We start from the raw sequence: 20380 nt of genomic DNA, 5'->3' as shown, positions 1-20380 counted from the left end.
GACTGACTTTACTGCGGACAGTCGGATGTAACATAAATTGCTTCGGATATCGGAAGATTAATATGTTTATACAGATATAATCAATTTAAATTAAATTTCGAAAAAAATACAACGTATTGACAAATGTCAGATATGATAAAGCCAGGATATTGGAAGCTTATAAATTATGTTTTATAGATATAATCAATAAAAATAAGATAATTTTGAAAAGAGAGATACTGCCATGAGTTTATATATCAGAACAATAGGATTTACATTTATCGAGCATATCATGATAAAAAATGTCATAAAATGTCTAGGACAATTCAAACCAGAACATTACTCAACAGCTGCGATCATATATTCGTCGGAGGAATACTGGCCGCCTACGTAAAACCCCTTTTTAAGAGGAACCATAGAATCCGTTGGCATGCACGGAGAAAATCTCCTCAGACTATTCCTCGGAGTGTAGAACAACGGATCGTGCTCAGATATGCTAATACACATATAAAATACATACAGTTCAATAAAGAGAAACGTTCTGTATAAGCAAAATGTAGAGTGATAATGTTATATTTACACATGGATTAAGTTATTTATGAGTTCTGTTTTGTACTGTCAACGGTTACAGGTAATCTAATGACGACTCTACAAATATCCGTAAGTCACACATTGTTGGGAGATGCATCCCACGGATGTTCGAAATGAAAGTGTTTATGTTTATACACATGCAAGTTAAATGTGTGTTTCGTTCAAATGATAAGGGTCTGGCAGTCGATGTTGGTTAACTTCTGGATGTCGCAAACCAATATTGACTGTTGAAATGATTATTCCAGCCATGATCGCGGCGGTCATTATTACCTGAAAACAGAAAAAAGACAACAGCAATACAATACAAATACATACAATAAAAATACTTTATTTCGCTTTAAGGCATCAGGCCGATGCAAAAATATATATACAAAAAACAATTTACACAAAATATATAGCATGTGTACAATGTTTAAACATATACTATATATATTTTACTGAAAATGACTGTAAAGCATAAAGAATGTGCTGGGAATTTCTTAATTATCATTGTGTATCAAAGACAAATTAATTGTTTTACTTCCCTTTTTTAAAAGCGTAATACAAAAATGGTGCTGTACTCTTTATAAGATCATCATATTTTGTTTCGGGTTGGTGCATTTAGGTACTTAATGGTTAGCAATGCAAATTGGAAGGGCGGTTGATATTTTTCCGTGTTGGTTCAGGGCAGCTTTAGGGGCTCGGAGACTGGATCAAAAAGGAATTTGCAGAAGCGTGCTCGGTTTATTACCCAGTATACTAAGCATGTGCGAACGAGATTGAATGACTTGTTAGGCGAAATTTGCATATTCTCTGTTTCGTCTCGCAAACGGTGCAGACACTAAGTAACGGTTACGGAAAGTCCGCGCAGTTGCTATGCAATGTCTGCCGAGTTACATCTTCATCGGAACCCCTCTTAATGACAATTATCATGGGAACACTCGGGTCAACCCTATAAACCGGAGCATGCCTGTTGTTATTATATATTGCCAATCAGCTGAGGAAATGATCAGTGGATATGTGTTCAGAAAAAAGTTTACTTTTTATTGTAGTTTTTCAAAACATTGGTAATAAAAATGATCATAATCAGGTGTGTTATTTCTTATGTAATATTTATATAAACATGGCACTTGGCTGTGTCTCTTTAAAAAGCTTTATATATTGTTTTAATAACGTTTAGAGGTCATAATAAACTTTAATGTAACCTGGAGTTACGAAAGTAAAGTTGAGTTGGCTGTTTATAATGCATTTTATGATTTCAGAACTAAAAAGGAAGTTGACCCGTCGTATAATAATTAGGACCATAACAACTCACGCAACACTTCTTTAAAACACTTTCATTATGTACATTCTTAAACCATTGATTGTTACTATTCTTGTTATAAATTATATTATCACCAATTCTATTATTATCTTTCCTATATAATCACAATTTTTATCATTATATGTTTTCGCAATATCATTTCTATCATTATCACTACTATTATTATTATTATTATCATAAAAATTGTAAGTATTGCTTTATTTCTATTGTTATCATTATTATTATTATAATTATTATTTTGATTATTATGATTATTATTATTATTATAATTTTATTATACCGGTGCCTCATATTTCCGTGGTACAATGTACTTAACTGTTCAACCCAGACAACAAAATTTAGAAGAATAAAATTAGGAAAATTACGTTGAATATTGTAGCAAAGACATGTCAATTACATCATAGTTTATTCCATTTGATGCTTGCATGTAAGCAATTATGTACAAAAGATGGCAATTGACACCTTTCTGCAACCAAATGAGTAAAGTTGTGTTCCCATATTTCCAAGGCAGTTACATTTTAACTGTTTCAAAAGCATAAACAATAGTAATCTTTATTTTTAAAACACCTATACCAAGCCCCGTCTGAAATTTGGGATTTTTCTCAATGCTATTTATAATAAATTTTCTTAGTTGTATATGTAGCATTTCGATAAAAAATACAATAATAAAGTAAAAGTAAAACTGCTGGCAGTTGCATGAGGTCTAGGAGGCACTTGAGACTGTTTATGCCGAATACCTTGGAATTATGAGTACCACGGAAAAATGAGGCACCAGTATACTGATGAATTAAACTTCAGTTTCTAATTGCATGGGACGTGGTCTACATTTACCACGTTCATTAATGTACTAAATTAAACAAAGCCTTCAACATGCTAAGTTTGACATTTTTATCATCTTTGAGATTCCCTCTTTATCTGTTCCAAACTTCAGCATATCTAATTAGTTGTAAAATATCCAAAGTGATGTAACGAAATGGTGGAAAACATAAAAAATAATTAAAATGAAATAATGTATCACATAAAATTTCACTCATTCGAGTTCCTTTAACAGTTGAGAGATGTAAATCAAAATATCTTGTAACATAATCCAAGCTATCATTCATTCATTTCATGTTATACGATATTTTATTTGACAGTTTGTTGCATCAATTGAAACTATAATAATTGCAAATACCTATAAATTAGTAATATAAGCCTGTCTGGGTGCAGTCGTTGCTGACAATGTTTATGACAAAAAGCTATATATCTTGGTTACATAATGCAACTTAGATAACGTATGATTATTCTAAAACGGTTTAAGTTATATTTATATTATTTATAGTGATATTATACGGGCAAAAGTTTAGTAAATCTTTAAAAATGCTTTCAGTAATAATTTTAAAATTTATCGTATTGCATCAATAAGAAGCAAGATTTTTTGCATTTATCCCGACTTTTACTACTAGCTGCTCATTTTAAAGACTTTGACATTAAAACTTATGGCCCGTTGAAGATTTGGTACCTCGCAATTAACATTCTTTCATTTGAAGAAGCCATCTTGCTTGTTTTTGGAAGGTAGGCGATTCTACTAAAGTGCTCGTTTGGTGACTGAAATAATGCAAGGAGGGGTGATTGAGGTCTCCCTATATGAGCTGGAACGTAACTGTATGACAATAAATGTGTGAGTGCGACTAACAACCCAATAAAAAGCTTTCTTAATGATTTAACACTTTAATTGTTGTTGCGAGTATAACATAATACAGGTCTAAACAGAAGCAGGATTTGTACTTTTGCTGGGCAACGTGTCTGTTCAAATTCATAGCGTATCCATAAGTAATACATGAAGAATCTTACAAACGGACATATTCAAAACATTGGCAATAATATCCGGAAAGTAAAATCTTATATAGATGTAATTGAACATGTTTTTACATCACTTTACATTAAGAAACAATTGTTATTTTCAAAGATAAGGACTTTTTTTTAACCTTTTGGGAGAGTAATGCATGTTGACCACTGAATTAATGGTATAGATGATATTTAAACAAGTGCGTAAAATAAGAACATAGACGCAAAATACACAAAAAACGCATTAGATTTCTGCAGTCCAACCGCTTACTACATGTCAGAATTAAGTTAATTTGTTGAAGATCTAATTTATCTCTATATCGTAAGTCTCTACATTTTGACTTTTGAAAAAAGTATGATACACCAGCACTAGTAAACTCCAACAAACTTATGACAAAATAAAATTGATGAATTGGTTCAAGTCGTTGTAATACTAGACAAAACTATGGATCGTTTATCGTACTTATTATAGTGATCCAATATAATGTTAAAAAAAATATCAAAAATTGATTATGCAAGCACTATAATTCATTTTTGTAGTTTTTATTGTTTTTATTTTTTATTTTTCTAGACTTCGAAAACTTAAATGTTCTAAAATTTCAGATGAGTGTGTGTGTATGCGCGCGCGCATGCGCGTATGTGTTTGGTGTAAATCGGGGACTATTGCTTGGATACATACCTTCCAATCGGGGACACCCTACAATCGGGGACGTCCCCGTTTGTTAAATGACAGTTAGGTACGATAAAAGGGCAATAACACAACTCGATACCCACATAAGGGTAATAATCCACGAGTGTACCAATTGTCCCCAATTATTGGTAGTTGTGCAATGCACTACTTACATATGCGGTTGAAAATTGATTCCAGTTATACACAAAATGTCCCCATTTATGAAGCATTTATTATTGCAGTTACACATCTATAGATGCCACCTTGTTGGTTAACAGATATATATTTCTTCATTTAAGTAATGAGATCACTTTTCTTTCCAATTTTTATAAACAATTTGTATATCAATTAAATAGAAAGCATGGGAGAAAAAATGAAATATTGTGAGTTATAACATTTGGGAATAAACTGATAGTTAAATATCTTAGGATATGTTCTACTGACATGACAGTTTTATTCTACATATTTGACGTTAAAATTCAAAATTGAATAACATCGTATCCATTCGTTTAAATATGACAATCTTAGACAAATTTGTTGCATAATGAAATTCCAAAATTCTAAGAAATACCGAAGAGTGCATTATACATGCATCTTAAGATTACATAGATTTGAAACGTACAAAAAAATGCTATAATGATCTTTGATGAGTGATTTAAATAAAGTGCAATGGTCATAACATATGATGTTTATTTTTAAGCTGTGCATATGTTGTGCTGAACTTAAAAGAGGATATTTATTCGTTTTGAGCAAATATATAGAGGATATTGAATGAGTGTTGAATACAATTATATTTTGCGAGCCTCTGGCGAGCATAATATTATTTTATGCAACGAGTTCAATAAATTCAGTATTTAACTTACACCAATTTCATATTCTATTTATCAAATATCAAAAATACACACTATTTTAAGTCAAAAAGAGTCATTTTTCATTCACGCGCCTATAGTATAACGCTAACATTTAGCGCGTCTTTACACATTGTTTGTATAACGCAAATGACGTCACGTCAAAATATATGCACGGCCGTGCAATACCATTTTTACGGAGTCGCAAAATCGGCACGGGTATGTGATAAGATATTATATAGTACGCCCGGACACTCTGATGTTTATCACGCCATTGTGTGATAACAAACACATTTTTGGAAGCATAATAATTTTTTCCCCAGTAAAACAGGCACGCACAAAGAAAATGACGTAAGACATTCAACATCTACTGTACTCGTACGCTGTGCAAAACAAAAGTTACAGCCGAATCTTCAGTGTGATGTAACTTTCTATTATTTATGTGCATTGATTGTATTTGTATCGAGAAGTAAGCTATAAAGAACACGACTTAATAATATATTTTAAGGACATATCAGTCAACGAAGTCATAAATTGATACATAGACAACAAGAAGTTTGCCAAGCTATGTTTACCACCTTATGAGTGATATACTCTAAAATGCTATAGATTTTATATAAACCCAGATATTTAATTATTAGCATACACTAATACAACGATTTGGTAGAGTATATCTCAAGTAACAACGCAAAACATTGACAATTTAAAAATAAAATATACGCTTCTTACATAAAATTAAGTCAATTATACGTTAAGCAAATGTTTTGTTTGCAACGGTAGCAAAGTGGGCGTTTGATTCGAGAGGTTTAGAATCTTAAGTTGATAAACATCTTTTTACATTTTCTCTCTTTTTGCTAACCATTTTAATATATTTTAAATATAACAGCATTGAATCAAAGTAATATTCACCACAAAATGTTACTTTCAAATTGTTCATTGCAATTGCTCATTATTTCCTGTTGCAGAATATATTCTGAGCGGTAAAATTAAAAAAAAATGAAATGTATTTCTGACATGAATTATGCATAATTGCATATTAATATTATCAGTGTGCAACCAACATGTATAGAAATCCAGAAAATATTTCATTGTTTTAGAGCTTTACCTTTTTCATGTTATTCTGAAATTTTTAATATCAGGAAAAGTTCCATCCTCTTGAAGGATTAATTTCATTTCTGCAAAATATGGAATTTCGCATTTTAGATATATACAGACTTGATATGAAAAAATCTGCATTTTAGTAAAACACGGATGTCTTACAACAAATATACCGCATATTATTAATGTACGAATGTAGCGTACACTTGTCATACATATATACATAGATTTGCTTAGAATACGGTCTCATACAACTCCCTATTTTTATTAGCAGTAAAAGGCATATATGGAAAATATTGATTAAGGAACTATCCCAGTTAAAGGAAAGGTTAGGGCATGTTTATTAACATATTAATTTTATGCAAATTTATAATAATGATTATAATAATGATGATAAAATGTTATCTATTGATTTAATAATTTAGTAGTAGTATTAGCATTGATTAGAAGTAGTAATGGAATGAGAATGATGATTATCATACTGATAGAAATAGTGATCACAAATACAAAACTCGTAGATTTCAAGTACGAGCATATGTTACTTCCGATCATTGTACCCTTCTTGGGAGCCTATACATTTCAGCTTTATCATTCTTGCGATTACAGGATGTAGACTGGTTTACAGAGCGTGTGTTTGATATGAAAAAAAAACGGTGTGTATTACTTGAAACTTTATGGTTTAAGGTGATCTGATAAGTGTTTATAAAGTTATTCCATACTTAACATACTCTAACTTGTAGCATCTGCTCAAAAGCTTTTCGAACTAGGGTAATGCCGATTGATTACCTTTCTTCCCCTTCCGGCGAAAAGGATCACACATGTACTTGTGTTATATAGTCAGGGTTTAAGTAATCAGTGATCAAAGTGTATTGTATCAAAGCAAACTCAGTGAAACTTTATTGACGTATCTGCATGTGACAAACGTAACAAAAATATCATGATATGGCCAAAGCAAAGTCTGCTGACTTAACAAGACGCACTTTTCTGACAATGTCTAGAACAAACAATAAAATAAATAGAAATAAGAATCCCTAAAGAAAGGCCAATGCGGAAAAATTGAAAATGTCGCAGGCTCGGTTTGATTGAGCCTGCTCATGAACGGTACTGGTAAACTACCGTCCACGCCCCCTAGCACCGGCTTAAGCAGTATTCAACATTTACCATGAACTTGTGAAATTTTGAATTTTGAAACATCCGCAAATGTGTTCATATGGCGGCTATCATGGAACATTCAATGTGACACGTCAGTGCCATTCCATGAAAACGGGAAGCGGCATATGGTCCCCAAGTAAAAAAATGCGTGTGCCCTAAAAGAGAAAACAATGGGCGGAACTAAATAAAATTAAATTTTGAAACGGGATCAGAGGTTATGAAGCCTGCATATCACACATATGACGTCAAAAGACAAATTTAAAAAGCAGGCTACATATCCTAAGGGTGATTCAACAGTATTCAAGTGATGAATACTGGAACCACCCAGCAAGAAAATAGCCGAATAATTAGAACTAAAATATCACAAGCACAACAATAATGTCGTGCCTTAGTTTGCTTTGATCAGTGATTTCTCAAAGCATGACTATATATGTAGGCTCTTCCACTAGTACATTCGAAAACCACAAATAATCCACAACGTTACATGTGTTTCGCGAAATCTATATATTTTGAAAACATGTTCAGGTTTCAGTCATTCTGATAAGTTTTTGATGTTGCAGAGGCTGTAAGCTGTCACGAAGACAGTTGCACGCTGCATCAAACTAATAATACGTATTATCAAGTGCCACACGTGATTACAGAAAAGTCTTGAGTAGTCTTTTTAAAGAAATATATCAATAAATGCCAAAGGAACTTGAGATGACAAAGTAAATTCATATAAAAGTAAACTACGTCATTTATATACTTATCATTATGGTTGTAGAAATCGAAAGTAGAACATGCCAACCTGTTGACATAAAGTCGAATATGTTTGTAATTGTAGATGAGTAGGTATTTTTAATCAGGCATATTTTCAATCAGAATCGTACCGGAACAACCTTTATATTCCCTCGGATGTCAAATATGTGCATTCGTTTTACGTGATTAAATATTACTTGTTTCAATCCTTTCAATCTGCTTTGCATGTAAGACAGACATTATGAATAATACCGAGGCCGAACCTATAGCAGTGAGACACAAGTGGTTTTAAGTGAACTTAATTAACCACTAGACCTCAGACGTTCCAGTTAGTATAATCAAAAAGCTGTATAAACCAAATTTTTTTCTGGTAGCTAAATAAGTGGTATAACATAAATCATTTATTTTGGTTTCTTCTGCCGACTTACCACAGAACAATGAAATGCAAGTTTTTATAGTTTTATCGCCGATTCAGTTTATTATAATGGGGTGCAATACAGTTGCCGCCCTGATATATTGATCGTGTATGAAATTATTCCTGATCTGTGCACACGTATGTTGACCTAAAAAAGATTCAAAAGGGAAGGTTATGAAACATTTTTTACACCAATTTTGTAAAAATAAAAGATATACATTTATTTTCTGAAGTGCTGACATGATCATATACTTTTCGACAGAACTGTCATATAAAAGTCCTACCAGTTATGTAAATCTTTGGTAAGACATATCTTTAGAGCACATAAAAGCACATGTATAAGAATACGAGTATGTAGTCATTAAGTGCAACATATTGCTATGATACCGTAGAATGGACACATGAATTGAGTCACGTATATAATATATTATATTGTGTGTGGACAAAATACCGCTCTCATTGTGGATATGACGAAGAACCCGTCGTTAAACAGTTCTTAATACAATATGTTTACATAATCTTTTACCTTTAAACACATAAACTACTCCTCAGTTTCAAAATTATCACAATTTATACACAGCAATTATGATTATTGGTGCTAATCGGGGACGTTTTTATTAATGAATGTTGACATAACACATCTTGTGCCAGGCTATTACGAAACACGCGTGTATCATTGATAATTCGTAAACAGGCTAACAACGTTTCCGTCGCCATATTGAATTGAAAATTACATCGCATGAATACATTTACGTTTTTCAATACGTTCAATTATATTATCAATATCTGCATTGTTTCTGGTATTTTATATTTACAGGTAAACAGAGAAAGGAGAGAAATACCGAGAATGAAATGTGGTTTACTTTCTTCGCATTCAAACTCGCACCAAATTAATTACCCAGAGAAGGGAGATTGAGGAATTTATGAGAAAAAGGCACTTTCATGCAGGCGCGCACTTGGAGAAATATTTAAAGACTGTGTGAGAAACAAAATAGTTTCGAAAAAGAAAAGCATAGCTTTAAAAATAGAGCTTTGAGTTTAAGAATATGTTATATGTCACGACAAAATTGTTGTCCTTTCGGTTAACTCTCTCAGATATCACAATTTGAGCTGAATTAGCTGTATTTTACAAATACTATTGACTATTATGATGTTGACGGACTAAAAAATGATTAAAAAAAGAAAGAAAAACTGTAAAAACTGTGTAATAGCACTATATAAAAAAGCGACCACCCCACTTCCTATATGAATTTAGCGACAGAATATTATTAGACATATCCTAGGCGAAACTGGTTATTTAATATGTGACGTAATTTTTTTATTCCATATCATATTAAAGTCAGCTGGTATAAGAAAATCGTCTTAAAATGTTCGTTTTCAAATATTTAAATGAAGATATATACTATATTTAGAATTATGAAGAATATATATTTATAAAAAATGTAAATAAGTATTTAGTTTTTGTTGCCGTAGCTATCTCTCAGTGCTATTTGCTCTTAAGTTTTACAGAGGCTCATAATGCTATCAAGGAGTGTCAGATAACGTATAAGGTTAGAATTAAACGTGATTCCAACAACCATGCATATGTTATCATGTAGTTTATCAACTTTGATGTAAAAAACATGATGTTTGTTTTCTGTAAAACCGTGTCGAAGTATTATAAGTATTAGGAAATGTAACAGATGTGTTGACTGGCAACTTTAAATTATAATGAATGTACATGTATAGGCTAAAACTAAAAAAATAAACTACGCAAATAAATTACTTTGTGGACTGTCTTTAAAACAATCGGTCGGACTTGTGGACTGTCTTTAAAACAATCGGTCGGACTGGAATATTGGTCCCATTGATCATACGAAAACAGGAGAGTTATTTGCGGCTAACTTTTGAGAATAAGCTATAAGCTATGTTGGTGCGCGCGTGCGTGCGCGTGGTGCGTGCGTGCGTGTGTGTGTGTCCGTTTCTGTTGCAAGTTTCAGGTTGGGAGTGTATCGTCACATGTCCCAGTTGTATAGTATAAACAAATGTTGCTTCTTTTCAACTTTAGAAAGCTGGCACTTTCCTAAAACGATGCTTGACAGATTTTAAATACATGTTTTCAATTAACATGTCCAAATTATAAGGATTAACGATGTCGCCGTTTATGGTGGTTCACGCCGATTGACACCGTTGACATGTGTGTGTGTGTTGTGTGCGCGTGTGTGTGGGGCAATAATGTTGCATACGAGGTAGTACCTTTTAACAAATATTAATATCATTTTTATTTTACTATCTTTTAAATATATTAATTAGAACCTTATATCATTTAGTATGGTTTCCATTTTAATCGAAGCGAGAAATATTTTTTGCTATACAGATATTTCATTTCTAAAACTTTGCTAATTTACTTCATAGATAAAAAACAAAACTGTTGATGAAGAAAGTAAACTATATTGTTTTATAACTAAAGAGCAGTTTTTTACTCGTTTGTATCAAAAATTGAAACTACTGCAGTTAGAAAATAAAGTAAAACTTTTGCGATAATAAAACAAAACTAATCTTGATAAATGATGCTTCCAACGGAAATGAGTTAGGTTTGAAACAATAATTAATTTTATTATCTGATGCAATTTTCTGTCATAAATTTCAGGAGAACATATGTGTCTTACCTAAGATCCTAGATATACAACCAAATACATCAGAAATAATTTTGTCATTCTTTATTGAGAAATGGTATCATACTGCATGTAACTATATACAGAACAGAACAGAACAGAACAGAACAAACTTTTTATTTGACGCAAACATGTATATATGTTCATCGCCAATACGTTGTTACAATGTATTAGTAACTTAGTTCCACATATACGAGAAACCAAGATCATCTAGTAAGTATTTAACTTCCAAAGACCATCTATTTACAATAACACCATCAATATTACCAATTTCTTATATTTTATACATCAAAGAGTCATGATTATTCTTCAAACTTTGTCAATATTTCTTAATTCGTTTTTTTTTCTATACACATACAAAGAAAATCTTCCTAGTTCATCATAAACAGTTGCATTTAAAGTTTGTTGTCGGACATTTAATATTTGCTATAAAAACTTAACATGCACTCGCTCAATAAATGGAGCTTTATGAAAGCCCTAAATTTCAGAACCGTAATTTAAGATTGGTAATACCATAGCATCAAACAATTAATGTTTTCAGAAATATCCATTGGTACTTTATCAAACAGGGCGATTAATTAATATAGTGCTATGTTTGCCTGCTTTTATAGGGCTTTCGGTGTTTGATCAAATTTACCATTTGAAGTTAAAGTAACTAATGTGAATGACTTAACACTATTCAATCTCTCATTATAATAGAATACATCAATCAATTTTTAATCCTTTTACAATTTTTACAAAGCATTATACTACTGTTTCATAATACCCAACTGGGTATAGTATTGATGTAATTTTTAACATGTATGGGTATGAGTTCGTATTAAGACGACCGTAGGGAGTCTTATCGAACTCTTTCCCATATAACTGCAAATCGGCTCTTACAACTCGATATCAGATAAAAATATAGAAAGTGTCACCTCTTTAATTAAGCATAACATTATTTTTCCCCAGCAGTCACGTACCAACAAGGATGGGGTCCAATTACTTATTCTGGATTGTAAAACAATGAGTTTTCAACAATACCTAGGATTGTTAATGCAATTCATTCCTGTCATATGAAACAAAATAATGTTTTGCTTACTTTTTCGAGAAAATATATACAGTCAGCAATTAATAATTAACATTTTTCTTAGAGTTAAAAGGATATCAAAAAGTTACTGTGTTCTCATTTGTCTCTGCGAGCTGAGTTCCAGTGTATTATCTATGTAATAAATTTGAATGTATCCTCACATTGCTACAGTGTTATCAGCCTTTTTAGAAACACCTGACCTGGCTAATTAAAATATGCCAATCACAATTTTCACTATCAGCACTGGTTTCTTCATGAAAAAGCGGCTACACTAATTACTGTCGAGTAAGAGCCGATTTGCAGTTATATGCTGTAAACCATCCACAAAACAGTATTGTCAGCAAATAGCAATATAAATATCATCTGTAATTCGTAAACAGTAAATGAATCTGAAGTGTCTTCGCTTAGTTGAATTCGGATATTATTAATACAAACAGAAACAATAGAGGATGTAATGATTCTCTTTGTTTTACACCCATATACATGTATGTGTCGAAATAATCAGATACACAGCCATTTACTTAGGCACATACATGTATTTTTACATTTTGATACATGACTCTAACTATATTTACATGTGCCATAATTTTGTCGTAATTTAACATAGAGTCAGAGAAGAACTTTATATGATTTCATATCTTTCGTTCCAATCCATTGCAACATTGTATATATTGAATGAATGTATACTATGTACTGTGTATGCTTATTAATAAAATATGTTTAAACTAAGCATATTTACAATTTTTGATGCTGTACCATAAAAGACACCAACATGAACCATATACTTGAACCTTATACCATTTATTTATACCATTTTCTTAGTATTTTATCTCAAATCATTGAAAATATTTTTGAAAAAATACTTGAAAGAGTAATACCTCTATAATTATTAACGTTGATTAGGTCACCTTTTCAGGTACAGGCACAACAATACCTTTAGTCCAATTGTCTGGATATATACGTTTTGATTTTTGTGACACAAAAATGGTATGGACTTTCTGGATATATACATTTTGAATACATGTGGTTTGCTTTCATTGAACGTCGCCTTTCCTTGTTGATCTTGTTTATCATATTTTAATAGTTTACATAATAATGGTGAAATAATCTGTGTAAGTAAATCATTTCCAGTACTTTTACCCTTCTTTCGGAGAAGAAATAGCACTTTAAATATCATTAATTGACAAGTCTGCATCTAATTCATCAATTAAAATATTATCTGTTTCCGAATTATTTATATTATCTTCCACACCTCTGTCTATAAAAATATCCCTGTCACCATACAAATCTTGCAATGATCGTAAAATTGATTTTTAATGATTTTAGACCTTTTTGGATAACTAGACTTAAGCTTCATAATCTCAGACCTTACATGTAAATACAGATTTTGATACCCCAAATGACAAAGAGAAAATTATATTGCGAGGCTTGTTATTACACGTCGTATACGTCATAGAAAGAGCATCGAAACACGAGGATCTGATTTGTACGAGTGGGGGGGGGGGGCGTAGTCCCCGATGATAAATCAGATTGCCGAGAGTTTTGATGTTCTTTCTCTTTTTGTATCATAGTTAAAAATAAAAACACGTTCCCGGTTGTCACAATATGAAAACCTAGAGAAAAATATGCCAGTTCTGGAGTGCGGTAACTAATACCTGCAATCCAGTTAGCGTACTGTGCATGTATATGTACACGATTTAACTCTGACACATTTACAACAGAAAGGTCCCCAAACTATAATAAATTTACATATGTCTGATACTTTATAATACACATCGTAAATTCGTATACTTACCATATATATTCTTAAATATTTAGATTAATATACACACTGAAGAATAAATTTTCTTTTTAAATGACCATTCTGAACTTATGTTATGCAAACATGTGCATTTTAGGCAAATATTATATAATAAAATATTACTTATTTACAGAGAAAAAAAATTTACCAATTAGAATATTTAAAAATTTATTAATAAAGGGTCACCATGTCTCGACTTATGTGTTAAATAATGGTAAAACTTTTATGCAGTCATTTCAATATTCATGGTGTGAAACAAAAAATGAAGATCTTGGGTTTCGTACACCAATTTACATTTTTTCCTTCATGATATATCTCTACATTTATGAAAAGTCGTGATGTTTGTTAAACTATTGAAATTCTTCACAATGACTTGCTATGACAATTTTTTTCTTACAAAATTGACTGTATTTATCATGTTATATAGTTTTAAGAAACAACATGTTTAATGTATACTGAAGTGCATTTGTATTACAGGTATCTGCATTAGCATCCATAATCAAGATACTCTACATATATTAAGATGCACACTTACTTAATAGTGACTTTCATTTAAGTGTTACTTTATATAGTCTCTTTCTTAACTGTATATTGGCAGATTTACATGATATTATGTGAGTTAATATGCATAATTAATGTAATATATTTGCATATATATGTGCATATATTTCATTATATTACAAACGAGCCCATTAACATAACAGATTTGGTTAATTGTAAATCTGTACAAATATTTAATTCCTGTAATCTACTTAAAAATGGCTATGAAATGTAAGTTATCTTTTATTTTGAAATTTAGTGTAATGCTAGATGAGACTAAAATAAAAAAATAAATAAAAAAAAAAATAAATATATAACTCAAATGACGTCACGTCAAGGTGTTATTACACTACTGTAGGGTAACATCGTTTCTATTAAATGACTTTATAATACTCCTGCGCCGCGGTTTATGTGATAAACATGTATATATAAATGAATTTATATACAAATGTAATAATAATATACACAAACAAAAACAATTAAGTTCGCAATTAGTCGACGATGCGTCTATCTTCAGAATAGAATATTTAAAACGTGAAGGTTTTCCACGCAAAGTACGTATTTAAAGAAACTATTAATGTTAGTCAATTGACTGTGGAATAAAACACAGCTTCAAAATTATTTCATTTGTTATTTTTTACGTTGAAAATGCATGTCGATCGTTCGTAATTAGATTATCCTTGTTCCTACACTCACCTGTAATCTATCTAAAATATACCCAATACGCAATTAAAATTTTGTCAAATTTCAAAATGATGAATATAAAAATCATGGGAAATTTGTATGCAAAATGCATTAAAATTTAGACTAGATAATTTATTTGTTCTTTTCGCGGAAAAATATTTCATATTTTTGTTTCATATTATAAATTGTGTAAATGTATCTTATGCTCTAAAGTAATTTAAAGTCGTAAATTGTATGAAATCATATTAAGCATGTGTGTCCTATAATAAATCCTGCATAATATATAAGTGAAGACTTTACCACTATTTCCTTCACTTATACTCGAGAGGTTCGATATTAAAAGAGACAATCTTGTCAAGTAAGTTCATTGTATTTGATAGATTTATAATGGTTATATATGTTTATATAATTGTTTCCACATTTTAAAAATTGTTTAAATGTTTCTTAAATTATTTGGTCGAGACCTTTTCAATGCGATTCAATATATTAAGTAATTAGATATCCATGTATATCAACTTTATTGATGTTCTGTTAATATTTTTAGTTATAGTTGTTTGCTTTTAAAAAAATGAGTTAGCAGATTGTTCAATAAATAAAATTATATCAATTTTGAAATTGTTATGTAATATTTACGATATCTATATTGATAGATTATATATATATACGAGTATGTAGTCAATATCTTAATATTATATAATATATATGGTATATTCTTTTTTTTTCATAAGACCGCCGACTTCTAAATGTTTGTCAAATCCACAAAGGTTAGTCACATGAAAACAATATTTACAGCATATTAAAATTTGATTGCCAGCTTAATGTTAAAGTTTACTGGTTCATAATGGAAGGTCTTTCATACCATGAATAATTGTATTGACAGTATTAATTTCACAGTGTAAATTATCAAAATATAATTTCACACTTATCAATGATGAGACATTTTTTAAAAAAAATTTCCCCATGTGGTACCTCAATTTTATTACTCTTGACAATTCTGACATTATCAGGGCTGTTTAGAGGAAAGCAAAGCTTAAATTGATAAAAACCTGAACTTTCAAAAGTAATAAAAAGAAGAAAACTTACTCCAATTCATTCAAATTTCCGATCACCAAATATCTTCTCTAAATTTTTGTTTCTTTTTCACAGTCTGAAAAATACAATTCCTTCCACATGCAAAATTATCTTGATGATATTTGGGCATATTTAAGTATCCTACGAGCAATATCTGTGTATTAACTTGAAAAGCAATGACAGCCATCAGCCCGAGATAATAAGTAAACAACCCAGCGTTTGTAAGACAGCCTTTCAAAAATTCAATGTTTTCCAATATCATGGTCGCTTTTTGAATGTTTACATATCTGTCAACACTTATTTATTGTCTGTAACAATCCTCAAATAAGTTTTCTTTCTTCTAAAAAGATGTATGACTAACAAATCCAAATGATATCCCTCTGAATCAAACACAATTAGTTTCCTCCGGTGAAATATACAACTTTTAAAAATGGCGGCCGCTTACATTTCACAGAGCCAGGTTTAATATAAATTCGCCGTAAGTAACATAAATAAGGATGGATGGTTTGACTTTTTCTTCTACTAGAATTGTTTGTTTTTATTATTAATACAAACGATCATTCATTATATTTGAATAAAATGGATAATATCTTCGCCATTCAACGTTGATTTTCGAACTTATTTCAGCCCAAGACTTCTTGTATTTTATGAGAAATTCGACTAAATGAGGCTACATGTGGGGAAAAAGATTTTAATATTAAATAGTTAATATTAAGGAAATTTCATTTAAACTTGTTTTTAAGCATAAAATAAAAAGAATTTTTTTTTGTTTGTTGTATAAGATGTCTCGTGAACTTTAAAAACAGCATTATCACTCGTGGCTACGCCACTCGTGAGAATACTGTTTTAAAACTCACTCGATGAAATAAAATTTCATCTTACAAACAAACGAACAAATATCCTCTTTATCTCAATAACTTTGCTACTACCTGTCAGAAGAATTAAATTCTGTCAGTGAAGACAAAAAGTTGTCTATTGTTGCATGATAAAATTTATTATTTTGGATAAAATTATATATGACTTTGAATGTGTTTCTTAATTACCTAAATGCCAGAAAATATTGCTAACTATACTTCTATAAAAATTCATATTAAAGATATGATTAGATATGAATAATACATATCATATTATTTTTGCATCTATAGGTTATAGAACTGACTTCTAGAAGATTTGTAAAACTGTGCTAAATGTGAATGTGTAATACTTACATTTTCTAGAATGTTATCATAAGATACGACTATTTCGAATATTTCAAGGATTTAAGTAGAACTGCAATTGATACTTCCAAAGACATTGCTTGAATTATGGAATTGTGGAAGATGAGAACCGTTTTAGTGTATTTAGCTTCAACAAGACTATATTTTGATATGATAAGACCTGAAGAGGCTAGTGTATTTTATACCATGCCTCGATTGAAAGAATTTTGTCCCTATTCAGACTTTTGTGGGCTAAATGCTTCAAAGGAATATGTGCACGATGGTGACCGCATGCCTTGCTGTCGGTCATGTTCTTGTACCCCTGATTGTGGTTATCACGGGACATGCTGTTTCGATAGGTTAGACGAATACACAAAATTGAAAGAGTCAATGATTTGCAGAAATACTTTTGAAAAAGACTTCGAAGAAGATAAAAATTATGCCAGTTATATTTCTGAAACTATTCCGCATTTTTGGATAGTAAATAAATGTAATTTGACGACAGATAAACCTGGCTATCTTGTCGGGACATTAAATGATACGAATTCGTCATTCTCACCGGTATTTTCCATAAGCACTGGTCTTACTTATTTCAATACATTTCTAGCGAAGTGTAATAATGTTTCTGACATAACTCCATGGCAGAGACTATTATCATGTCCAACAAACGCCGAAACATCTCTTTCGGACATTTTGAATAACGACAATAGGGAACAAATAAGTCAACAATGTCTTTTCTACTATACACCTCCCGAGACGGAAGCAAATTTCATTCAGTGTTATGCAAACGTTATTCGTAAATGTAATGTAACCGGACTAGTTTCAATGAAAGACGGGTTCTGGTCTCTTTGTGAGATGTTTAACTCAACGTTTATAGCAATGAATTCGAGATACATGCAAACATATGCAAATGTGTACTGTTATTTATGTAACACTGCAACACTATTAGAGAGCAGCATCAGTAACATGGAATGCAGTTTGTTTGGCCAAACTGGCCATAAAAATCCACTTATGTCCAGTGCAGCTTTGACAATTATATTGAATCTAAGTCAGAAAGTGAATACACCAGTTATAAAACAAAGAGAAGAACAATGTGGGAGTACAAGTCAAATGGTCAGATCATTCGATGTATGTATAACTTTACAAAACGAATAATTATTCAAAATTGTAGATGTTGATAATTTTTCTGTGCTTTGTGAAATCTGTTGCAATACATGTATAGAAGGCTGTGTTGCATCTTGTACATATAGTTATTACAAAAGTCGATCAAACCAAGTTTCATTCTTGCTTATTATTTAATTCAGATTCTCAGACAAATCACTATTATTCAGACATCTAATATTTTTGTAATGTTACCTGTACCTTTAATAATCACAAACAAAGGTTTTCTCTAAGTTCTATATTTTTTTAATCATATTTGATTTGCTCATTTATATTGTATAAAGTAACAATCAAAAAGACAACAATAAGATATAATGCATTCACCCAAACGTAAATTAGGAATCATATTATTTTTATTTACCTTTCACAATAGGGCATATATTCAATAGCTGGGAAACTAAAATATTAGGTTGCTATTAATCATGCAAGTTAAAGTGAACGGTAAATATATTGTTTGAATGATTAACATACAGATATTTATACAAAAATACGTTGTTTTTTTTACCATTAACGGATCGGTAGTCTTATACTATATGATTTTTTTCAGGAGTCTTGTCGTCCAATAAAATGTCCGACGGGTCAAATTCGTTACAAGGGACAATGTGATTTCCATTCTGAAAAATGGATTGGAGGTCCATTTGTCGTCATGTTAAAATTATCCCCGAACTATAAAGACGCCTTCCTCCAAACGTCTTCCTTGGAAAGTATTCTGAAACGAAATAAATATGACAGAAAAGCTAGCTGGATACAGAGAAACGCTTTACGATATTGGTACATCAACGTGTTTTACCATCCTTCCAAAGACATGTCGCACATTGAACACATTACAGTCAATGTTGTACACCCCCTCCGAACAGTCAACCCTAAACAATTGAAGGATTCTGTCGGAAAAGCATTGCAAGACACTTGGATAATTGAATATCAGGACAAACGCTTTACATTCAAAGTGGAATTAAACGAATTCGAAAAATATTCAATATTCGGATTGCCAGGAAACGATTTACTTAATGTAACGAGATATTCGTATTATCCGCATATAAAAACATCATGTCAACTAGAAAACATTGGAGACTTTGAACACAAACACATTATATATTCCCTTACAAAAAAGAGCAGATCAGAATTGAATGATGGAATATTTATAACCAAAATGTTTTTCTGTAGTCAAGTGGAACTCCTGCCAGATGAATACGAATTTTCACCTCCATCATGTCTTCATAACATTTTCTTCAAAGTCAAAAATCATACAATGCATAGATTCACTGCATTGCCAACAACAAATTATCCGGATTTGAGCTCACCTCTTAAATCATTCCACCGGGTCTTGGTATGTGAGGATGAATTTGGAGAGACCGCAAATGAAAATACATCCTTGTTTGTAAATATTTACAATCTTTTTCTAATGCTGAGTTTGAAACTAATCCTTACTTGGCATCTTAATTGCCATCATTGACTCAAGTGGCTCTGTATACAATTCAACAACGACGAAGCATCACATCAACCTTTTTAGTGTCTATATAAGTATAACAATAAATGATCAAAGCATTGTTATTTTTACCTATTACATTAACAAGCTTTATTAA

This window comes from Ruditapes philippinarum, unplaced genomic scaffold (genome assembly GCF_026571515.1).
Source record: "Ruditapes philippinarum isolate M1 unplaced genomic scaffold, ASM2657151v2 ctg1290_1_1_1_1, whole genome shotgun sequence".
Taxonomy (NCBI): Eukaryota; Metazoa; Mollusca; class Bivalvia; order Venerida; family Veneridae; genus Ruditapes; species Ruditapes philippinarum.
The sequence above is the reverse complement of the archived record's forward strand: the minus strand, read 5'-3'. Positions refer to the sequence as shown.